General features: G+C 38.2%; 1 long non-coding RNA gene across 1 annotated transcript; it reads left to right on the forward strand.

Annotated features, from left to right (window-relative positions):
* Positions 1-14,100: 14,100 nt before the first annotated feature.
* LOC124461906 lies at positions 14,101-15,455 on the forward strand. Its single transcript, XR_006955307.1, has 3 exons — positions 14,101-14,908; positions 14,973-15,121; positions 15,189-15,455. It is a non-coding gene; the product is annotated as an uncharacterized LOC124461906 (long non-coding RNA).
* The last annotated feature ends 7,978 nt before the right edge of the window (positions 15,456-23,433 follow it).

Below are 23,433 nucleotides of genomic sequence, written 5' to 3' on the forward strand. Positions count from 1 at the left end.
TTAAATCATAATCGATACCCCTACGCCTTAAAGAAAGAAGTAAAAGACCAAATAGACTCAATGCTAAAGCAAAACATAATTAAAAACAGTTATTCGCCTTGGAGCGCCCCTGTTTGGGTAGTTCCAAAAAATCGAACTCCCCTGAAACGCAGAAATGGAGATTAGTTTTAGATTATCGTAAACTTAACGAAAAAACAATTTCAGACCGGTATCCAATTCCAAATATAAATGAGATTTTAGACCAACTTGGTAAATCTAATTACTTCTCAACTCTGGATTTAGCTAGTGCATTTCACCAGATTGAAATGAACCAAGCAGATAGGAGCAAAACAGCTTTTACAGTCAAAGGTGGCCACTTTGAATTCATCCGTATGCCGTTCGGGTTAAAGAATGCACCTGCAACGTTCCAAAGAGTAATGGACCATGTCCTTGGAGATCTAGTAGGTTCCATTTGTTTAGTATACCTAGACGACATTATAATTTTTCACCATCTCTACAAAATACCTGATAGATATAAGGCAATTATTTGATAGACTCAGATCCGCTAATTTTAAGCTACAAATCGCAAAATCTGACTTCCTTCGGAGAGAAGTTAATTTTCTAGGTCATATTGTAACTTAAGATGGGGTCAAGCCTAACCCAAATAAGATAAAATCCATTCAGGAGTTCCCTATCCCAAAAAACAGGAGACAAATTAAATCATTTCTAGGTCTTCTTGGCTATTATAGAAAATTTATTAAAGACTTTGCCCGCATAACAAAGCCACTAACACAACAATTAAAAGGTACAAAAGCAGTAACAATTGATGAAGAATACTGTAAAACTTTTGAATTCTGTAAGACATTACTTTGTAATAATCCAATTGACCTACCCAAACTTCGAAGAACCCTTTATATTAACTACTGATGCAAGCAATTATGCCATCGGCGCTGTTTTATCCCAAAAATTATCTAGAAGCGACAAACCTATTTCTTACGCCAGTCGCACATTATCCGATGAAGAAACCCGTTATTCAGCTACTGAAAAAGAAATGCTTGCAGTCCATTGGGCAGTAAAACATTTCAGACCCTACTTATTCGGAAAAAATTTATTTTAGTTTCAGACCACAAATCATTAACATGGAACACAGTTCCATTTTCCACCAACGACAAGGTCGCCCGTTGGAAACTACAATTACTAGAATACGAATACGAATTTCAATACAAAAAGGCTCTCAGAACGTAGTTGCAGATGCACTGAGTCGTATCCGACCCGAAGCAAATATTATCGTTAACAATATAGATGTCGAAAATTTATCAAATAACAAAGTAACATCTTCTCTGTATAATCTTGCATCAAGCATAATAATTGTCGAAAAACCACTTAACGATTTTAATTTGCAGATTGTTTTAGCTGAAGGTTCTCCTGCTTCTTACCAGGTTTCTACTCCCTTTAAAAACAAATTAAGGAGAACCATCACAGAACCCAGACTTAACTCAGATACTGTACTAGACATTCTAAAAAAAATTTTAAAGATTAACAGGACATTAGCAATTTACACATCAGACAGTATTTTTCAAATAGTACTAGATGTGTTCTCTAAACATTTTTTCACAATAAATTATTTAAATTACTTAGGTGTACAACTCTTTTAGACGATATCACTAATACGACGATCAAGAAAAAATAGTCAATGATTATCACAATAATAACAATCACCGGGGTATTGATGAAACATTAATGCACCTTAAAAGAAAAGTCTACTTTCCACATATGAAAAGCAAAATAGCGCAAATAATAAAGGGTTGTGAAATTTGCCTCACACTTAAATACGATAGACAGCCGCAGAAACCACCTTTTGAAGTACCAGAAACTCCTTGCAAACCAATGGACATAGTCCATATAGACATATACACGATAAACAAAAACTATAATCTTACACTAATAGATAAGTTTTCAAAATTTGCGTGTGCCTACCCTATACCCAACAGGACCTGCATAAACGTCGTTACCGCCATGAAACATTTTTTCAGCCTTTTGGAATCCCTAAAAAAATAGTTTATGACCAAGGTACGGAATTTTCTGGCAGTATATTTAAAGATTTCTGTAATCAATACGACATCCAATGTCATATAACTTCCTTCCAGCAGTCATCCAGCAACTCTCCAGTAGAACGATTACATTCGACACTGACTGAAACCTATAGAATAATCACAGAATTAAAAAAGAAAAATAAGCAGATTAACAAACACGAGGAAACTCTTTCGGAAACACTTCTCACGTACAATAACGCTATACATTCATCTGCAAAATACACACCTTTTGAACTTTTTACTGGACGCACACCTATATTTGAACAAACAATTAAATACGACACTAATCATGAATATTTACAAAAATTAAATTTTTTTCAATCAAAATTATACCAAGAGGTGAAAGAGATTTTACATAAAAATACTAAAAGCAAACTTGATAAACTTAACGAAACTCGGAAATCCGCAGCCCCCTTATCAACTAATGAAAGCATATTTCGAAAAGAAAACCGTAGAAATAAGTTAACGCCAAGATTTTCTAAACATAAAGTCTTACGAGATAATGGTAACACACTTATCACCACACGCTTGCAAAAAATCCATAAATCTAAAATAAGGCGAACAACAAAATAATAATTAGTATAATCTTTGCTTTTTACATATGTCATTCATTGTACCCAAACGCATTGTAAACAATATACAGCATTTGTTTTAACATTTAAAAAAAAATTTTTGTAACATAAAATGCTACAAAAACAACTAGAATGAAGTAAGTAAGTCGTCTCGCCGACTTGGGTATACCATACACCAGGTGAAACAAATATTTGAAATTTCGAAAACCAAATGTATGTCTACTAAATTGTTTTAACATGCCTCGTACCATTTGCTATCTCGCTCCCTCTACAAACACACGAGCACTCTAGCGCCGCCACTAGCCAACGGCCAATTCTGCCCTTAGGGATCGCGTAGCAAAATACGTTCATACGTATATTTTGTATGTTTCTAGTCCGATTTCAATCAAATTTGGTAGTTTGATAGAAATAGATAAGATTTATTAGTCTGCCAAAGTTGATCGCGATGGTCAAAAAATTGCAAGAGCCAATCGGTTTTTTCTAAATTATGGAGGCGGAAGTGGGCGTGGCAACATATTAAAATATATGTATTCTGCGCGCATACTAAGCCAAAATACATACTAAATTTGGTGACTTTAGCTTTGTTAGTTTTCGAGCAAATCTGTTTTGTTTAATTTGCGGGGGCGGAAATGGGCGTGGCAAAATTTTTAAATAGTCAATATCTGCGCGTTTATTAAGCTAGCTTACATACCAAATTTAATGTCGGTAGCTTTGATAGTTTTTAAGAAAATCAGATTTATGTAAATTCTGGGGGCGGAAGGGGGCGTGGCAAAAAGTTGGAACAAGTTTTTTTTGCGCGCTAACTAAACAAGTATATAACCCAAATTTGATGTCTCTATCTGTTATACTTTTTAAGAAAACAGTTTTATGTAAATTCCGGGGGCGGAAGGGGGCGTGGCAAAAATTTGAAACAAAATCGATAAGCGTACATACTACACGAGACTGCATACCAAATTTGGTGGCTCTAGCTCTTATAGTCTCCGAGATCTAGGTGTTCATACGGACGGACGGACGGACGGACGGACGGACGGACAGACGGACATGGCTAGATCGACTCGGTTTTTGATCCTGATCAAGAATATATATACTTTGTGGGGTCGGAGATGCTTCCTTCTGCCTGTTACATACATTTTGGCGACTTTAATATACCATTTCACCCTATGGGTGTATGGTATAAAAACAAACCAAAAAAAATTAATGTGTGAAATTCAAAGTAAGGCTTACATATGGTGGGCGTGTTAACCCATTGCACTTCAGTTTACTTTACTTCACTTCACTTCATTCCATTTGAGGCTTTAGGCTCTTGCATAAATTTTGCCTGATAAAATTTTCAATGGGCTGCGGCTGCTGCAATTTCGTTTGAAATATTGCGGCTATATGATATTTCAATTTTCAATTAGTAAGACTAAAAAGAAGTAAAAAAAAAAAACAAAATGTGTACGTTTGTACAAGCAGCGAAATTCTGTCGACATGTGGCCCACGAACAAGATTTGACTTTTGCGTGGTCTTTGAAATGCATTTCTGAGTTGTATCAGTTTCTTTTTATGGCCAAACATTAAAATGTAATTTGCAATCTGACGTCAATGTTGACAAGGCGTTGATTTGCAACTTACATTTTGAAAAAAAATTTGTCCGCGTAAAATATCTGAAAGCTCGTGCTATACCGACTCTTCGCTTATTTGAAGAAACCAACGTAAAGTTGAATATCTCGGAAAGAGATAATAATTATGATGTGTATGATTTTTGCACAGAAGAAGATTCTGAAATTTTGAATTTTCCAAATGCTGCAACCCAGGTTGGTAATGGAAATAAGAATAATTGCAGCTCTATTTAGACACAAATTGAATTGTGCAAATTGCCTTAAAAATGAGCAAAATGAAGCGTACTACAGAAAAAAGTACTTTGAAATGTCAGAGAATTTAAGAAAAGAAAAACAAAAAGTCAAACTTTTCAATAAAAAAAAATCGACATTTAAGAATTCTTTTGCAAACGGAAAAGGCACGAAAAATTAAATATCTGAAAGAAAAAAACTCAAACAAAAATATTTTTGAAAATATAAAGAAAAAAGCCTATCAAAGAATTCAAACATGATTTGCACTATGTTACTGAAAAACAAGCAATTGTGGATAAAAGATGAAAAAATAATTGCTCAAAGCAATTTTTGATCAGGATCAACAACCGAGTCGATCTAGCCATGTCCGTCCGTCCGTCCGTCCGTCCGTCCGTCTGTCTGTATGAACACGCAGATCTCGGAGACTATAAGAGCTAGAGCCACCAAATTTGGTATGTAGACTCGTGTGAGATGTAAATATATAGAGTTAATTGGAATTTTGGCCACGCCCCCTTACGCCCCCAGAATTTACACAAAACTGTTTTTCTGAAAAAGTATAACAGATAGAGACATCAAATTTGGTTTGTATACTCGTTTAGTAAGCGCGCAGAAAAAAATTGTTCCAACTTTTTGCCACGCCCCCTTCCGCACCCGAAATTTGCATAAAACTGATTTTCTTAAAAACTATCAAAGCTACCGACATTAAATTTGGTATGTAAGCTACCTTAATAGACGCGCTGATATTCACTATTTAAAAATTTTTCCACGCCCATTTCCGCCCCCGCCAATTAAACAAAACTGATTTTCTCGAAAACTAACAGAGTTAAAGTCACCAAATTTAGTATGTGTACTGGCTTAGTATGCGCGCAGAATATATATATTTTAAAATGTTGCCACGCCCACTTACTCCTCCATAATTTATAAAAAACCGATTGCCTATTGCAATTTTTTGACCATCGCAATAAAATTTGACGGACTAATTAATCTTATCTATTTCTACCAAACTACCAAATTTTATTGAAATCGGACTAGAATCATGCAAAATATGCGTATGAACGTATTTTGAACGTATTTTTGTATAAGGGCAGAATTGGCCGTTGGCTAGTGGCGGCGCTAGAGTGCTCGTGTGTTTGTAGAGTGAGCGAGATAGCATATGGTTATGAGGCATGTTAAAACAATTTAATAGACATACATTTTGTTTTCGAAATTTTAAATATTTTTTTCACCTTGTGTATGGTATACCCAAGTCGACGAGTCGACTTACTTACTTCATTTTTATTCTTCGAAGGCCTACATGAATGAGATTGGATAAGTGGAAGGATTTGTGGATGAAAAAACTGACGCTTTATGTAAGCAAAAATGTGTTTTCATGGTGAGGAGGCTATATGCCAACTGCTCATAAGTTAACACAATTAATAGATTCAAATATAAGAGCCGCAAGAACCCTAGGCCTTTTTATAAGAGCAGTAGTAAGCGATCAAGGCCCAACAATCGGGGGGCTTTCAATAAACTTGGAAAAGTTAACGAAGCACCCTATTTTTCTCTGGATGACCAGAAAATATATGGCATATATGATGTCCCTCACCTCACAGAATCCATTAGAAACATTCTAATGCGAGATTCTATTGAGACTCCTGATTGGTACAGTCTCCTGGCATGTAGTGGTGAGATTGCTTGAAATTGACACGAGCAACACTTCTACAAGAATGTGCCCACAATTAACAAGGAAACACATATTTCAAAATTCTTTCGAAAAGATGAAGGTTAAATATACAACGCATGTATTTAGCCAAACAGTATCTTCCGCCATTAAAACATTGATTCAACATGGCAAATTTATTGACTGCGAAGATGTGGCAATCGCTACATATAAATTTATAGAAAAAGTAAACAGGTTGTTTGATTGCTTGAATAGCAGTAATATTTATGATAGAAATCGAATAATAAATACCTAATAAAAAGTAGGGGTGGCACAAACAATAATCCTATGTTATTCGAATTCAATGCAATAATATTAAAAATGTTGTCAATGAAATTAATAACTTCAAAAACGACAACAGGTAATTGCGAGCCGGATGAAGATATGCTAATAAATGTTATTGAAGAAACAAAGCATGAACTGGCAATTGAAAACGTAAACGACCAAGATCAGGTGTATTACGAAGATTTTAACATAATCTTAGATGAAAATATGAAGGATGAAGTATCCGAGGCTGATAAAGAACAGCCAACTGAAATCAGTATAGCCACTGAGAATTCATTGAAATATTTCGTAGGATTTGTTATGCATAAAGCCCAACAAAAGTTCAATTGCGATTCATGCAAAGAACTTTTAAAAAAAGAGATCGCAAATTATGATGAATCGGAATTTTTTATCATTAACAAAAATTTTAAAACTATAAACAACAACCTAAAGCTTAAAGCCCCACAAAATCATTTATTTAACCTAATGAAGCAGCATTATAAGTTCTTTAAAAATTTCCCACATGCGCGCAAAATAAAAGAAAAAACCAGAGGGCCGGGGCTAACTTCGACCGTGTTAAAGTTTGTATACTCTTGCAACTTTTATCGTAACTCTTTCCTTACCTATAGCCATCAAAATGGGAAAACGTTCAAGCTAAAAAGGTTAATGTTTGCGAAAGAACGGCGTCCAATCTTAGCATAGGAAAAAACGAAGATATTGATCAAAGTCACTGTTTTCCTATGGGAGATATATGATATAGTAACCCGATCTTTATCAAATTCGGCACAGTCATTAGCAGATATATTAAACTAACAAATGTTTAATTTAAAAGCAATCGCGTCAAAAGCAACGAAGTTATTGCCAAAAGTCACTGTTTTCGAAAGATCGTTCCTATGGGAGCTATATGATACAGTCACCCGCTCTTGATCAAATTTGGCACAGTCGTTTATATGTGTAATTAACTCACTAATATTAAATTTCATGACAATAGCTCAGAAAATAACAAAGTTATTAAGAAAAGTCACTGTTCGTGACTTTGCCATTTGTATGGGACCTAGTATGATACAGTGAATCCGAGATATACAACGCCTGCAGTATATACAAGCCTACATGCAAAATTTCAGCTCTGTAGCTTTAACGGTCTAGGAGGAGTTTGCGTTGATCCAGACGGACGGACAGACGGACAGACGGACGGGCGGACGGACATGGCTATTTGAGCTCGTCTCGTCGTGCTGATCAAGAATATATATACTTTATATGGTCGGAAATGCTTCCTTCTATGCGTTGCACACTTCTGACCAAAATTAATGTACCCTTTTTGCAAGGGTATAATTATTAATGAATGCCTTTCGAATATTGAGAAGGACCCGAATTACTTAGATTGGTACAGTGAATTGCATGAATGCAGCGAGCATCGAAAATTTATTCTAATTTTAAAAAAAATAGCAAATGGCTGATGGAAAGTTTATGCGGTGCTTCTGAAAAGCACAAAAGCAATAAGAAAATAGAAATTTTACAGTCTTAAAAATAACCAGAGGGCCGGGGCTAACTTCGACCGCGTCAAAGTTTGTATACCCTTGCTACTTTTATGGTAACTCTTTCCTTACCTAAAGCCATCAAAGTGGAAAAACGTTCAAGCTAAAAGGCCTAATGTTTCCGAAAGAACGGCCTACAATCTTAGCATAGCAAATAACGACGATATTGATCAAAGTCACTGTTTTCCACCGATCGTTCCTATGGGAGCTATATGATATAGTCACCCGATCTTGTTCAAATTTGGCATAGTCGTTTATATGTGTAATTAACTTAACAATATTAAATTTCATGATAATAGCTCAGAAAATAACAAAGTTATTAAGAAAAGTCACTGTTCGTGACTTTGCCATTTGTCTGGGAGCTATATGACATAGTGATCCGATCCGGCTGAATCCGAGATATACAACGCCTGCAGTATATACAGGCCTACATGCAAAATTTCACTGTAGCTTTTACGGTCTAGGAGGAGTTTGCGTTGATCCAGACGGACGGACAGACGGCCAGACGGACGGACGGACGGACAGACGGACTTACGGACGGACAAACGGACGGACGGACGTCTCGTCGTGCTGATCAAGAATATGTATACTTTATATGGTCGGAAATGCTTCCTTCTATGCGTTGCACATCTCTGACCAAAATTAATATCCCCTTTGCAAGGCTAAAAAAAAAGGTCGATAAGCAACAGAGTCGGTATTCTGGGAATGTCCGTCCGTCGGGGGTAATGTTTTAAAATATAGATGTGGGACTCGTAGTGCAATCCCACTTTTTCCTCTCGAATTTCTAGGCCGTTTTTACTCACAATCAATCGTACAGTTTTATTCAACATTATTTCTTTATACATTTATCACTTAATTATTACATAACTATACTCTTTTTATTCGAGCAGCCATGAGGAACACAACCGGTCGACACAACTTGACGCCATAGAACTCTTTTCTCAATAATATCGATGGTTTGTCATCGATATCGTTGATAACCTTTAAATTATGCATCTCTGAACTGGTTCAATACAATCGACCGCTTCTCGTCTCTCGACCCATTCCCACATTCGGCCGGACTGACTTATCATTCGCCTCGAATGTTGAATCGTCTGATGAATTCACTTGACCATTCCACGACTTCATATACTCTGTGACAGTTGAGGTTTTCCCAGGACCTTCGTGATCTCCTACCTTTTCTACGTCATATCGTCCATGAGACTTAACTTTCACCACCCTATATGGTCCAAAATATTTAGCCTTAAGTTTTAATCCTGAACCATATTGCGTTCGCTTAATTGCTATAAAATCATAAATTTTATACTCAACTACCTTTTTGCGTTTTTTGTTATAACTTTTACGATTTTCCTCTTGGATTCTCTCCATATTACGCTGAGCTTCCTGACGAACGTTAGTGCGTTCAACTTCCAGCTCTTCTATGGCTTCCTCTTCCAAAAGTTCTTGTAACTCAGGGAAACTATTAGTCCTCATCTCAACCCCGGTTAATAATTTTTCTACTGTTGAGTTCACAATACCTTTATCAACGAAAGATAAACGATTCGGCCGTTCGTATACTGGGCATTCGTCACTTAATAATATTTTCATTTCGACTGGACTCTTCTTTGACGGTTGTGGTACATAACTGTGAATAAGCTGCTTGACTTCTTTGACGTCCGATTTAGTTATATGGCACAAATCTAATTCACTCTTTTCTTCTTCAGCTAATAAAAACATATACTATACTATACCTTCCCTTTTTAGAAAAAACCGTAATATTATGGAGTTATTTATTGATAGAAGGAGACGTTTCCGACCCCACACTGTATATAAATGTAGCGCTGATTTAATGATCGTTACTATATTTATTTATTTATTAACTAGATATCCGGCGAATTTTGTTCCGCCTTAACAATGACAATAAATAAGCAAATTGTGTTTTTTTTTGGAAAAAATACAAAAAAAAATTAAATAACTACATTAATCATTCATTATTATTTCTGTATTTAGTACATAGGTTGCTCTTCACTTAAGTACCTTGTGACACGACATTTTTCGTTTTATTATCTGACCCGTGAACATGCCACATATACTTGACCATGGGAAAAACATGAATGTTCTAGATTTAAACCACAAACTTTTAAGGATTGGCCTTGTGATTTGTTGATGGTCATAGCAAATGCAAGACGTATCGGAAATTGAAGTCTTTTAAATTTAAACGGCATATCGGTTGGGATCATCGGTATCCTCGGAATGAGATTTTCCTCACCTTTGAATTTTTCTATCATTATCGTAGCGTAAATTACATTGTTCATCAATTTACTAACCACCAAACGCGTACCGTTGCACAGTTTTGGTTGGTTTATGTTTCGAAGCATGATTACTGTGGAGCCAACCTTTAGGCGCAAATTGTGCGGTGGTAAACGTCACGTCCAAAGAGTTAAAAAATTCACTGGAATAGGTGGTGGCTTCATCTTCATTTGTGACGCAGTCAATAGATTGGAATGAATGCATTGTTCCAATGATCTTATTTTGAATTATGTAGTTCAGGTCATCTACATCTTTATTCTTAGCCGCTAAAATTTCTCGCTCACTCAACTCATTCATTATTTTTTGTAGTTAGAAATAATATTTGAATATACATTGTTGATAAGTTCATCTTTTGATGAGACAATATTACAGAAATTATTTGGAAATGATATTAATCCGCTCGATTCATCGACAGGTACTTGACCATTATCGATAGTCAGCAATTGCTCCGAGAAATCTTCAGCAGATGTATCATTAAGCAATGTAACTCTCATGTTTGTTGTCAGCTGCAGTTTCTTCACATAGCGCCATAGATTTGACGATTTGAGGCAAGCGTTTATTTCATCGGCAGCCGTAGATCTTGGAATTACTGGCAGTATTTAGCGGAAATCGCCAGACAGTAAAATCATTGCTCCTCCAAAACATCTCGAGTCATTGCGTAAATCTTTTAATGTTCGGTTAAGTGCTTCTAATGCACGTTTATGCGCCATTGTTCATTCGTCCCAGATGATGATTTTCGATGCCGCTAAAACTTTGGCCATTGCTTAGTGTTTTGCAATATTACACGTTGGTTTTTCAATAGTTTGAAGATTTAAAGGTAATTTGAATGCTGAATGAGCCGTACGGCATCCTTCTAACAATGTGGCTGCTATTCCAGAAAAAGCAACTGCAACCGCTATGTTGGATCTCGCCCGAACAGTTGCTAAAACTAATGACAAAAGGAATGTCTTGCCAGTTCCACCAGGGGCATCTAGGAAATATAAACCACCATTTTCATCAGCGATTGCCTTCATTAAAGTATCATAAACTTCCCTTTATTGGTAATTCGACAGGGGTACATTCGTTCCAATTCTCGATTAAATGCGTCATTCATTTGACGATTTGGCGCTGGCATTCCTAACTTGATTAATAGATTACCGCACATGAGGTAACACATATCTTCGATCAAGAGTAAAGCACGATTACGTATCTCCTCATTCATCTCAATATCGTGATTTTTGGAACTGACACGACTTTTATGTGAAATATCTTCTGACATACTATCCTTGTATTTCTGCCACAGGTTACATGGGTTTGATGGAAAACATATCGAAATTATTATAGCGAATAATGTGCGTATTGACTTGGAGATGCAGAGATAATGTCTTCAGCGATTGTCGTATCCCAATGCGTATCGTTTTCTAATAAGTTAAATTCTTCACATGCAGCACGATATGTTGGGAACATTGCAGTCCTCGGTAGATGAGTTGTCTAAGTGGCCCAGTCATTTAGTTAACTGAACAACGAGGATCCGGGTTCGAATCCCAGGCTAGTGTATGGATGTAGTTTTCGTGTAAGCCGAAGTCCTTAGTTGCCAGTGCTTGTAAAATATAGTTAGGTTGATAGTTTATAACTATATCCTACACTTTAATAATAATAATAGTGTTGGGAACATTACATCATTTACAGTTCGTAGTGTCTCAAATGAAGTTGGCCCACGCACATTTACCAGCAACAACCGCAAATAGAAACATTCATAATTTTGAAAATTCTTGGATGAAGCATTCCAAGTATAATAACGAGACATCTCCGAGTAAAGCAATGTGCAAACTGATCGCTTGGGCAGATTGCAAAAAAACTGGTCATTGTAGTTGCTGGATGTGTTTCAGCACGTTGCCTAGCATTCGAAGCCGTGAAATATACTCGTTGACCATTCTCCAGATGCACCGCCAAATGCATAAGAGCAGCATGACGTTCGTGAATTGGAAATGCGAATATACGCCAAATCGATTCAGTTCATTACAGTTGACATAACGACCAACTTGATAGTGTGAAATTTCATCGTTGGTATTTGAGGATTGCAATCCAAAAACCGCCATATCACTGTCATTCGTGACATATTTGCAACTATATTTTATGAACTTAACTGAATTGCAGTATTCAACGTTGCAATGTGTCTTGAACGTTTTAGAAATAAGTGGCGAATATGGAAAATCCAACTGTTGTCGACAACGAAATCCATTCGTTTCACTTTCGTATGGACAGTTCGACCGTTGTCATCTGGTGATCGACGCGGATACAGCGGATACCCATCGTTGCCAGTAACAGTCTCCGCCGTTAATTCCATGAATTAAGTCCATGAATCATATAAGTAGTAACAACATCAAGTAGGTCTGGATCAACTTCATGATCAGGAATCTCACCACATATGATATCAGCTCAAATGGTCAGGCTGAACTCTTTCCACTAACCAAATAAGAATGTGCACGTGCGGCAGTCCTCGCTTTTGCCATTCGATTGAATACATCCAGCATCGAGTATATCCAAAGACGCATTGTTTAACAATAAAGTTCATCAGGGACCGAATTTTTCGCCTAAATATACGTGCTGTGATGTCGTGTCTATCATTTGATGTTTATACGGGAAGCTCAATTGAGTAAATTCTAACCATTTTGGATTCTGTAATCCAAAATCCAAAACCTGTGTAAAAGTAATAAAGAGATCTGGCCGGCCGTAATGACGAACATATGTTATTGCATTTTGTGCACATGACGTGGGCTACCAATGTACGTCGCCGGCAGAATAGTTAATCGACCAATATTAGCTGCATTTCCTTCAGTACTAACTGCATCACGTAAATGGATGTACTCCTCAGAACGCAGTTTGGCTAGGTTCAACCTAATAAATGATAAACGTACATCTTCTATTTTTACATACATGTCAACGCAATACTGCTGAAACAATCGACGAAACCGCAGCAAATAGTTGTCAGCATTTTGACGAATCATCAAACGATATGCATAATAATTCATTGAGCTAACTTTCTTTGCAGTTTCTCCACCTGAAATTAAAAATTTGATAATTAACCATTTCAAAGACAAATAATACAGACATTAACCATTATCAAGATACTGATACTTTACCATTCAATGGATTTATCAATTTAATATTAAAATAATATCCATTTTCTCCTTGCCAAAACATTAGTGGGTATTGCAATGCGTCGTATGATCGATGAGTTTCAGATATTTGGATTGGCCCAGTATCGCGACGTGTGAGCACAATATCGCGTTTTTCCAATTGTTCACCAACAATCAGGATAGCAATCGTCTACTGTTGGAGCATTAAATGTGCGTTCGTGTGTTCCAGATGGTCGTTTATCTGCTTTGATGACAACTTTATAGTCATCATTTGGCATGCGCTCTAAAGCACTCTTAAACAACCTGACCAACGCATGATGTTCACGAAGCAGAACTAGGCGTCGATCAAGTTGTTCTTTCATATTGCCAATGAAATATATTTGTAAAAATTTATTCTATTCTATTCTATTTTATTCGTGTTAGTTATACCACTTATAACTCGAGATCTGCTGAACCAATCTTCGTGGTTATTGATCCCTTCGGATTTGTTTCCTCCGAATAGCAGAATACATCTTAAAAACAATAAATATTTGTCGGAAAACCCCTTAAAACAGCCAATTTTTTTCCCGTTACAAACGTTTTCTAACAGTCAATTTAAATAAAGTCAACTATTGTTTTAATGTCATTGTAGTGCTCTGTAATATACAATGTGAAAACTAAAGAAAAATTCGAATATTGTGTTTTGTGTAGTAACATAATAGAAATTCGAATATCGTGTTTTGTGCAATGTTTAGTAACCCATATTATCAAACCAAACCAATTAGCTATCTAATCATTATGCCACGTTCTAGATTATCCGATGAACAAGGAGAAATTATACGAGAAGAGCACCGCTTTAGTATTCAACGAGGAAGGGTATTAATTCGTGCTTCTCAAACACAAGAGCACACAGCCTATGAAACGGCTAGGTTAGAAACGAGAAATCGTCGAGCCTATCGTACAGATGAGCATAGGAATAATCTTCAAAGTGCAAGAAGAAGTGGTTCAAGAATAGATTTGAGTCGAGCAGACTTTCTATATGATTGCACCATCGACTACAGCTTGCATCGATTAGTTTGTGGCATTGTGGCTCATTGAAGTTTGGTGGTAAAACAACTGGTTTGTGCCGCCTTAGTGGTAAAGTAAAATTGTTATTATTGGTCCCGCCAACAGTGCCATTGTGTTTCCTACTTTATGGCGAAATACTAGAAATATGACATTTTCTAGCGAACACTTCAAAATACAATGTCTGCTTCCAAGTGACTTCATTTGGGGCTGAAATTATCGAAGAACATGTTATAATCCAACATTTAAGGTAATTTACGTTAAAAAAAAAATTTTTTGTAAGATACAAGATCTGCAGTTGTGATCAGAGCAGATAAAAGACCTGCTAGAACACACGAACGCACATTTAATGATCCAACAATGGATGAAGTGGAAATGTTTATTGTTGGTGACGTTCATATGACGCGTTTCAATACCGGCTGATGTTCTGGCAAGGTGACGATGAATATAACTTTAATATCAAAATGAAAAATTTATTGAATGGTAAGATCAATGCCGTTAACGTATTAGGTGTTCTAAAATACAATTTTTACCAAATTTGTTTTAGGTTAGGAAACTACCAAGAAGGTTAGGTTGATGAAATACTACTCATACCGTTTGCTGATTCGTAAAAGTTTTGACAATTATTACTTCAACAATATTGCGTTGACATGTCGAAACAATACGTAGCAATTAATTTTATTCGGTTGAATCAAGGTAAATTGCGTTTAGAAGTGTATATTCAATGTTGGTCGAATGACTATTTTACCGGCGAAATACACAGGTATTTTAAACTCCTTGAATGTGCAGGGTTAATGCTTAGAAATTTAAACCAACCAAAACTGTGCAGTGGAAAGCGTTTGTTGATAAGAAAACTGATGATCAATACTTAAAGAAAAATTTAAAGATGAGGAAAATCGTATTCCACGGATCCCGATTCGTCTTTTCTTCGCCATGACGATCAACAAATCACAGGACCAATCCTTGACTAGTTGTGGCCGTAATCTAAAAAATTCATGTTTTCACCAAAAAACAAAAATTCTCGTTTACAAAGGTGCTAAAATGAAAATTTCGTTTTACTTTTCAAATATAAATCAAAACAAAAATTTTTTTTTCATCTGTAAATCCCAAACGAAATGTTAAGAAATATTAAAAGCAGTCAGGTGACGAAACGAGGTTCGCCGGGTTTGCTAGCGTACTTATAAAAATAACACTGAACTACTTGTCGTGCGACTCAGTTGATAATACAAAGGTACGAGGAGGCTACATGAAAATGATACAAAGGTATCAAAATAGCGCGAATCATACAAATGTATGAGGAGGCTACAAGAAATTGATACAAAGTTATCAGAATGGCGCGAATCGTACAAAGGTACGAGGATTTTCTTTTGAAAATCATGTCCCGGAGCGTTAGTTGAGTATGATGCTCAAGAAAACAATGATGTCTACAAGGTTTTTGTGGGCAAACTGGACGAATATTTTGCACCGTTAAGGAATTCATCGTTCGAGAGACACCTTTTTAGGAATTTATCACCATTGGAAGGCGAGACATTCAACAGATATGTAATTCGTCTGAGACAACAACTTGCAAAGTGTTCATATGGCACAACAAAGGCAGAAATTGAAGATATTTGTCTTGCCGATAAAATAATTGACTCATGGGCTTCAAATGACTTGAAGAAAAGATTTTTAGAGAAAGAGCAAAAGCAGAGTGATCTAATAGATGCTTGTCAGGTCCATGAGCAAGTAAATAAGCACTCGAAAACTATGCTGGGTGAAGAGGTAAGCGACAGCGTCAACAAAATTTTCGCAAGGAAACGTTTCGGGCGAGATCCACCTAAGGCTTGCACCAGATGTGGGCTTGAGGATCATGATGCTAATAATGGAAAATGTCCAGCGCGGGATAAAGTTTGCAAACGCTGCAATTCGCTTGGTCATTTTGCCAGGCAATGTAGAACTCGGAACTCAAAGAGGTCTTCGCACACGGGAGGATACTCCAATCCAAAGAGGCGCAAGGTATATGCAAATGTTCAAAGCGTCGAAGATCAAGTGAAAAGCGATAATGATGAGGACAAAGAGTTGGAGTGTTTTAGAATTGATGGTTCGGCAAGAAATGATGACAACATTAGATGTAACATTGGAGGTGTGTCAATCGGAATGATTAATGATTCAGGATCGCCTGCGAATTTATTATGTGAGAAGCATTGGAAAATGTTGTGTAATAGCAACGCTGTTATGTGGAATATGAGATCCCAGACGACTGACAGATTTAAAGCATACGCGACTGAAGATCCGCTCAGGGTTCTTAAAGTTTTTGAAGCACCAATAAGTGTGAAAACGAACCAAGAAATGATTGCTACATTTTACGTAATAGAAAAGGGTAGTTAATAGCTTCTGGTCAAGGTCCTAACGTTAGGGTTAGATGTTTGCCGTATTGAGACTTCATTGCCGTTTTCAAAAATAAAAGGCAGATTGATAAAATTGGCCACTGATTCAGCGTGAAACCAGTGCACCAACCTATGAGACGGGTCCCAGTGGCATTTGAAGATAAAGTGGCAGATAAGATAAAAGACGCTTGCGATCGTGACATAATAGAACCAGTAAGGGGTCCGAGTGCATGGATCTCGCCGGTGGTAATTGCGTTAGTTACCAACCCAACACCCTGGTCACTAAATTGGGGAACGAGACCCAGGAAAGAAGACGTGGCATCGACTCTTTTCTGTTCCCAGAACGATTGATAATTTATATATGATGATCATACATACACAAAACATACATACATAAAACATACACACATGCATTAATTCGATTGTAACAGACACACAAAGATAGACAAAAGGTAGAGAATCCAAAAACATTATGAATAAAAAAGACACTTCTGTTTTAACATCTGAATCGAACGGACGTTTGAGTTACTCGGGGAAAAACCAAATACACACACATCTCACACACCCTCATTCAAACCATCTAGCTCCCGGTGGTAATTCGTTCAAGGAAAGCGGCGAAATAAGGCTATGCGTTGATATGAGGATGGCAAACAGGGCTATCCCACGGGAAAATTATCCACTACCAACCTTTGAAACTCTTATGACAAAAGCCAGGGGTGCGAAATGGTTTTCGAGACTGGACCTCAAGGATGCCTATCATCAGCTTGAACTTCAATAATCTAGCCGCTAAATAACAACTTTCGTGACACAGCAAGGGCTGTTTCGATATAAACGTCTTCTTTTTGGCGTAAATTCGGCACCAGAGATTTTTCAACGTGGTGATAGAGATCTTGGCACCATGCAAAAATGCACATAACTATTTGGACGATGTAATAATTTTTGGAAGAACTGAAGCTGAGCACGATAAAGCATTACAAGAAGTGTTGAATCTGTTTGAGATCAATTGTGTTCTGTTAATCAAAGATAAATGCGTGTATAAGGCAAACGAGCTTAAATTTCTGGGACATATCTTATCGAGTGACGGCATTGCGGCAGATCCAGAGAAGGTGAAATCGATTTTGGATTTTCGACCACCTGAAACAAAGGAGGAACTGAGAAGCTTTCTGGGACTGGTTACATACGTTGGAAAATTCATCGCCGATGTGTCGCATATTACAGAGCCATTAAGAGTACTACTTAAAATCAATAGCAAATTCGTGTAGTCGAGCGAACAAGAAAAAGCATTTGTTAACTTGAAAAATCGGCTAGCTCGTATCCCGGAACTTTCATATTTTGATCCAAATAGACGCACGCAGATAATTGCAGACGCAAGTCCGGTGGCACTTGGCGGTGTTTTCTTACAATTTGATGAGAGAAATGAATCGGTTATCATTAGCTTCGCTAGTAAGAGCTTATCGGAAGTGGAAAGGCGCTACTCGCAAACCGAAAAAGAAAGTCTGGCGCTAGTTTGGGCTGTTGAAACGTTTTTATACCATACACCCATAGGGTGAAATGGTATATTAAAGTCGCCAAAATGTATGTAACAGGCAGAAGGAAGCATCTCCGACCCCACAAAGTATATATATTCTTGATCAGGATCAACAACCGAGTCGATCTAGCCATGTCCGTCTGTCCGTCTGTCCGTATGAACACCTAGATCTCGGAGACTATAAGAGCTAGAGCCACCAAATTTTTTATGTAGACTCGTGTAGTATGTAGAGTGATCAAGTTTATTTCAAATTTTTGCCACGCCCTTTCCGCCCCCGCAATTTAAAAAAAGCGTTTATCTCAAAAACTATTCCAGCTAGAGACACCATATTTGGTATGTAAATTCGCTTAGTAAATGCACACATTTTGTATGTATAAAAATTTTGCCACGCCCTTTTCCGCCCCCGTAATTTGAAAAACTTGATTATCTCCCGTATTTTTTTACCTCATGCAATCAAATTTGGCACACTGCAATTTAATACTAATATCTTTCAAATACCAAATTTGATCAAAATCGGATAAAAAACAGTCGAGTTATGCATATAAACGTTTTTCCATAAGGCCGGAGTTGGCCGTTGGCTGGTGGGGGCGCTAGGGTGCTCGTATGATTGAGTGAGCGAGATACTAAGATATGCTTGTAAGAAGCATGTGAAAATGCTTGAAATATTTGCTTTACTGGTGTATGGTATACCAAAGTCGGCGAGACGACTTACTTACTTCATTCTATTACGTTGCGGGTTTGGAGTTTGAACTCGTCACTGATCATAAACCACTGGAGGCGATCTTCAAACCAACATCGAAACCCCCGGCGAGAATAGAACGTTGGCGTTTAAATTCAAGGTTACGTATCGCCCTGGAAAGGAGAACATTGCCGACTCAATATCAATAAGGCTCAGTCATGCGATTCTTTCGATAAAGGAGGTGACTATAGCATCTGTCAAATTGTTTCTTGTGCTACACCAAAAGCAATTGCTATACCAGAAATAGCAAAAACAAGTGTTGTGGACCGAGAGATATCAGCTGCTGATTCACATCTTAAAGACGATAACTGGAATGAAGGCTTATCAAGCTGTTATTACCCGTTTAGAGCTGAGATATCAACAGTGGGTAGCATTCTGTTGCGTGGTACCCGTATAGTGATACCAGAAGTTCTACGGCAGAGAGTTTTAGAGTTAGGGCACGAAGGACACCCTGGCGAATCGGCTATGAAGCGACGAATGAGAGCGAAGGTATGGTGGCCAAGTTTGGACAGAGATGTCGAACAGCATGTGAAAATGTGCAGAAGCTGTTTGTTGGTGTCACAGCGAACCCGTCCACCGCCGATGAAGCGGCACGTTTTTCCTGACGGCCCAGGGCAGTGCTTAGCAATCGACCTGTTGGGGGCTCTACCGAACAATGATCATGTATTGGTGCGGATAGATTATTTTTCGGGTTATCAGGAGATAAAATTCATCGGCTCAATATCATCGCAAACACTTATTACGGCATTTAAGGAAATATTTTCCAGGCTTGGCATACCGAGATCGTTAAGGACAGATAACGGCCGGCAGTTCGTTAGCGCCCAATTCAAGGACTTCTGTGAAGCTAGTGGCATCACATTGATTACGACTCCTCCATATTGGCCGCAAGCCAACGGTGAAGTAGAAAACATGAATCGTTCATTGGGCAAACGCCTTAAAATTGCGTCGTTAAATAAAGGAAATTTTGAAGAGGACCTACAAAAATTTATATTAACCTACAATACGACACCTCATGGAACTACTGGCTCTACACCTTCGGAACTTATGTTTAATAGGACCATTCGAGACAAGCTGCCGGACATTCGAGATATTATAAAAGAAGTAGTAGACACCTCGGCAAGAGATACTGACCTGATCAATAAACAAAAAAGGAAAGCTTACAGGTGACAAGTTTAGAGGTGCTAAGGAATCCGACATAAAGGTGGGCGACAAAGTTTTGCTAAAGAACGGTATTTTTCCCTCCAAATTGACACCCAACTTTGAAACAACGGAGTATAAAGTTGTTGAACGGACTGGAAATGAAGTGGAGCTTTTTGGAAATGGGAGGAAAAGTCAGACGGAACGTGAGCCATTGCAAGAGAATACCGTCGAATGAGGGGCCGCCCAATAACTCGAATGAGGACGCACTAACGCAGACTGATTCTCAACGCTTAATACACTCATCACCATATTCAGTGATTCCTGATCAACCTCAAGTGATACTCTCCGATCCATCTTCAGAGCAAATGTATCTTTCGACTCGACGTTCAACTCCAGAGAAACCGAAGACCGGGTTAAAACTGAAGCTTATAAGAAAAGGAGAGGTGTGGCAACCCTGCCAGACCGATAACGAATATCGAAGAGATATCGGACGTAAGGTGGCAACGCTCGGGGCTTGGAGCGTGACCGCGAACAAGTGTAGATGTACAAAGAACTAAAGAATAAATTAATATTTAAATAAAGTATAATTAAACTATAAATTACGAGTTGTTACACACCCAAATGCAGCAGCCAAACCCGATAGGTCGAACTGCTGCCTCAAATGTGGACCATTTGAGGCCATATTGCAGGCCATAAGGCTGCAAAGTGCGATGGGTCAGAAACTTGCTTCCTTTGTATTGAGGCGTAGACAGGGCCAAAATAGGCCACAGAGCTGGTAGTCGGCTATGCCCTCAGTTGAGGCGGACCGGAAAAATTAAGATGACGCCTAAAATAAAAGTGATACAGCTGAACTTGAACCATTGCATTGCGGCTCAAGATCTTTTGCACCAAACAATCCGCGAAGTATCAGCAGATATTGCAATTCTCAGCGAACCATACAGAATGGAAAGTATTGGAGGCTGGGTCTCAGACTCGACAAACAAGGCTTCTATTTGGAACTGCAGCGCACTCCAAGCACCTCTGGTTAATGTGCGATCATACGATGGCTTCGTCAGAGCGCAGATCTGCGGTAGCTACTGGGTATATAGCTGCTACCTACCCCCCAGCTTATCCATCGCTAGATTTGGAGAGGTCATTGACGAACTAGTGGACGATGCTAGGGGCCGCACCCCAGTTATAATTGGCGCCGAATGGGGCAGTAGTCATACAGATAGAAGAGGCCGTTTGCTTCTTGGGGCTCTGACGACTCTCAACGTTTCGTTACTCAACACAGGGTCCAAGAAAACCTTCAACAGAGCAGGTATGGAATCAATAATATACTTGACGTTTGTAAGCGATCCACTGGTGCGATTTTCCAATTGGAAAGTATGCGATATTTACTCCGCAAGCGATCATGAGGTAATATTGTTCTCCATTCGCCGCCATACTACTATAAGCGAGGGAGCATTCAGAGTGGATACTTTGAGCAATCCTGCTTTCTGTGGAAACCTGCTGTTCAACACAAGTGAAAACAGCGCAGAAAACATGGCGAACAGTATTATGCACAGCATTGAGACAGCCTGCAACGCTAGCATGACACGTCGAAAACTTTTTAAACGCCCCTATGCGGCTGTACATTGGTGGTGCGACAATATAGTGGCAGCCAGACGAGCGTGTTTCCGTGCGCGGCGACTGTTCCAGCGTTCAAGATGTACAAAAAGTTTTGAATCTCTAAGGCTTGAATACCATAGCAAACGGCTGGATCTAAAGTAGAGCCCGTCACTCATATCCCCCGGGGGACGAACACGTACGGCACCTCGCATGCGTGTAACCGAACGGCTGCCGAAGTCCTCACACAGAGCATTAGGGTTGATTTAGTTGCCCTCAGCATTTCGACGCAAGCACATCTATGTCGCTTTGCTCGATCGCTACACATGAAAAAATTAATGCTTTCATTCTTTTTATGTAACTGGCAACTTTTGCAAAAATATTATGATACAATATTTTTAATTGAAAATTTAAGGCACAAGCGCAAATGTATGCAATATACATACATACATGAGAACGTAATATACGTTCTTATTGAACACTTTTATTTTAACGAGACCAACACAACCTCTTCGTCCAGCAACTCAAGCATCTCTCTCTCCTCGATTGACCATCTATCGATATCTATCAAACTAATATCGTTATCGGCATTCTGATACCATTAGGGGTTCTCACGCAATCCTACATTCGGCCATTCTACAGCCTCATTCGTCCCGACTGATGGTCACTACATCTTCATGTACTCTGCTACGGTATTGGTCCTATTTGAGCCCTCATTTTCCCCAATATTCTCTACATCATATTTTGCTCTTCAACGAATTTCATCTTTTCCTCTTTTTAACTCAATAAATAATTCTTCCTCTAACTGAGACTTTAACTCTTGATCATATGTCGTTCTCATTTCGTCTTTAAGCTGTTCTTCGGACATTAAACAACGAGTCATCTTCAAAGCATCTGTATGTTTCATCTTAGTTCCAGGTCGATGTTTGATCTCAAAATCGTGGTCTTCAATGTTGCGTCGAATTATCTTCGGATTTGGCTTTATATTATCACAGCATACTATATTCTTGCCATCTTTCCACGATGCTAGCACCACAGGACATAAGTGCTTTGAAAAGCTTTGACGAACTATTCCAGCCTTCGTTTCTCTCTCTTTATTCGCTGATATACTATCGTCTGATCCTGATATGGCAAACGTCTTGGCCTCTGATGAATTGGGATCTCGTCTGCTACTACAGTCTTCATTTCTGGGCACGGGTTACCCTCTTCTAAGGTAATCGTCATTATAATTTCAACCTTTGCAACTCTTTTGCAAATCTGGGACTTTTGTTTCGGTTTGCTTATCAGTTTTGGCATCTCATCCTCTTTGTGGAAAACAATTCCTCTTTTCCCAATGGTAACATTTAAGTTTTCCAAAACATCATTTCCGATTACTCCTTTGTACAAAGTATCTTTATCTCGAACAACATGAAACTATTTCCACGACGTTGCCGTCTAACTCTGTAGTGACGTTAAAAAATCTAAAAAAAAGGGTACAAATCTTTTTCCCTCCTACGCCAATTACCTCCTTGCATTCACGGTTTAAGTTAACCGGGTTTATTTCCTTATAAGTACTCTCGCTAATGGTGGAAAGATCACTGCCCGAATCAAACAGAGCAGATAATACTCCATTGCCTATTGGAACGTCCTTTAAAGAACGATTAAACTT

Source organism: Drosophila willistoni, unplaced genomic scaffold, assembly GCF_018902025.1.
Source record: "Drosophila willistoni isolate 14030-0811.24 unplaced genomic scaffold, UCI_dwil_1.1 Seg723, whole genome shotgun sequence".
Taxonomy (NCBI): Eukaryota; Metazoa; Arthropoda; class Insecta; order Diptera; family Drosophilidae; genus Drosophila; species Drosophila willistoni.